The sequence below is a fragment of the Cebus imitator genome, unplaced genomic scaffold (assembly GCF_001604975.1).
Source record: "Cebus imitator isolate Cc_AM_T3 unplaced genomic scaffold, Cebus_imitator-1.0 Scaffold263, whole genome shotgun sequence".
Classification (NCBI taxonomy): domain Eukaryota; kingdom Metazoa; phylum Chordata; class Mammalia; order Primates; family Cebidae; genus Cebus; species Cebus imitator.
This window is the reverse complement of record NW_016107578.1, coordinates 597,433-600,093: the sequence shown is the minus strand read 5'-3', so window position 1 is coordinate 600,093 and position 2,661 is coordinate 597,433.

Genomic DNA, 2,661 nt, shown 5'->3' with positions numbered 1-2,661 from the left:
TTTTTTTTTCAGATGGAGTCTTGCTCTGTCGCCCAGACTGGAATGCAGTGGCGCAATCTCGGCTCACTGCAACCTCCGCCTTCCGGGTTCAAGAAATTCCCCCGCCTTAGCCTTCTGAGTAGCTGGGATTACAGGTGTGTGCCTCCACGCCTGGCTAATTTTTATATTTTTACTAAAGACGGGGTTTCACCAGTTTGGCCAGGCTGGTCTCAAACTCCAGCCTGGCCAAAGTGATCCACCCACCTCAGCCTCCCAAAGTGTTGGGATTACATGTGTGAGTCACCCTGCCTGTTGTTTAGACATACACTTTTTTTTTAGACAAAGTCTCGCTCTGTCACCCAGGATGGAGTGCAGTAGCCTGTGACCTTGGCTTACTGTAACCTCCACCTCCCCAGTTCAAGCGACTTCTGCCTCAGCCTCACAAATAGCTGGGATCACAGGTGCCCACCACGACGTGATGGGTGACTATTTTTTGTATTTTTAGTAGAGACAAGGTTTCACCATGTTGGCCAGGCTCGTCTCGAACTTCTGACTTTGTGATCCACCCACCTCGGCCTCCCAAAGCGTTAGGATTACAGACGTGAGCCAACGCATCTGGCCTTAAATTTTATTTTGTTTTTTTGTAGAGACGGGCTCTCGCTGTGTTGCCCAGGCTAGTCTTGAACTCCTGACCTCAAGTAGTCTTCCCACCTTGGTCTCCCAAAGGGCTGGGATGACAGGGGTGAGCCACTGCACCCCAATCTTCCCTCTACTTCTTGATGGTTTTCTTCTGCTATGGATGTGCATGTCCAGTTCTCTGCTTCTTAGAACAGATATTTACTTTACTAATCCACTGGGCATTGGAGGAGGACTGGGATCATGGAGAAGATGACCTGACCCGTTCTGGGAGGGTTTCCTGCTGGCTGTCTTCCATCACCATAACTGGAATCAGATGAGTTTCTGTAGCCTTTTTATTTTTTTTTTCCTCCACGTCTTTGCTGAAGCAGAGTTTTGAAAAACAAAACCACAAACTCAGCTATTCCCCAGAAGACGTCTGTAATGAAAGATAAGCTCTGCTGGCACAGTGGCTCACGCCTGTAATCTCAGCGCTTTGGGAGGCTGAGGCGGGCAGATCACCTGAGGTCAGGGGTTCCAGACCAGTCAGGCCAACATGGTAAAACCTCCTGTCTACTAAAAATACAAAAATTAGCTGGGTGTAGTGGCAGGTACCTGTAATCTCAGCTACTTGGGAGGCTGAGGCAGGAGAATTGCTTGAACCTGGGAAGTGGAAGTCGCAGTGAGCTGAGATTGCACCACTGCACTCCAGCCGGGGCGACAGAACAAGATTCCATCTCAAAATAATAATAATAATAATAATTAAAATAAAAAGTAAAATAAAAATGCAAAAGTTAGCCAGGTATGGTGGTAGGTGCTTCTAATCCCAGCTCCTTGGGAGACTGAGGCAGAAGAATCTCTTGAACCTGGGAAACAGAGGTTGCAGTGAGCTGAGATCGAGCCTCTGCTCTCCATCCTGGGCAACAGAGTGAGACTTCTTCTCAAAAAATTTAAAAAAAAATAAGGAGGTTGAGGCAGGAGAATCACCTGAACCTGGGAGGAGGAGTTGCAGTGAGCCAAGATCGTGTTGCTGCACTCCAGTCTGGGTGACAGGAGCGAGACTCAGTCTCAAAAAGAATAAATAAATTAAATAAACAGGCCAGACACAGTGGCTCATACCTGTAATTCCAGCACTTTGGGAGGCCGAGGCAGGCGGATCACTTGAGGTCAGGAGTTCCAGAGCAGCCTGACCAACATGGTGAAACCCCATCTCTACTAAAAATACCAAAATTAACCCGGACTGGTGGCGCATACCTGTAATCCCAGCTACTGGGGAGGCTGAGGTAGGAAAATTGCTTAAACCCAGGAGGCAGATGTTTCATTCAGCCAAGATCATGCCACTGCACTCTAGCCTGAGTGACAGAGCAAGACTCTGTCTCAAAAAAATAAAAAAGAAATTCACCAGGTGATGAGTTCAGGAATTCTAACATTAAGGCAGTGTGGTCCAGGATGGAGTAGTGGGTGCATTCATAGAAGAAAGCTCAGGCCACAAGAAAAGAGGGGCCAGGCTTGTTGGGGATGAAGGGAAGAACATTCCAAGCTAAGGGAACTGCAAGCTGGTTGCACAGGATACCATGGGATGGAGTTTGTTGGCTTCTGCCCCAGATTGGCAACCTCTGGTCTGAGGCCATTCTTTGGCCTGCCTGAGACTGCCTGGCACCTCGGAGGAAGCCATGCCCTTCCCTTTTCCTTGAGAAAATGACTAAAGGAGTGGAGGACTGGGAGCGGCCTCCTCCCTCTGCCAGCCTGCCCCTCCATCTCCACCTCAGAAAGTGGCCCTCCGGCCGCAAGTGGTGGCTCACGCCTGTAATCCCAGCATTTTGGGAGGCCAAGGCAGGCAGATCACAAGGTCAGGAGTCGAGACCAGCCTGACCAACATGGTGAAACCCCATCTCTACCAAAAATACAAAACATTAACTGGGTGTGGTGATGCACGCCTGTAATCCCAGCTACTCAGGAGGCTGAGGCAGGATAATCATTTGAACCCAGGAGGCAGAACTTGCAGTGAGCCGAGTTCGAACCACTGCCCTCCAGCCTGAGTGACAAAGTGAGACTCTGTCAAAAAAA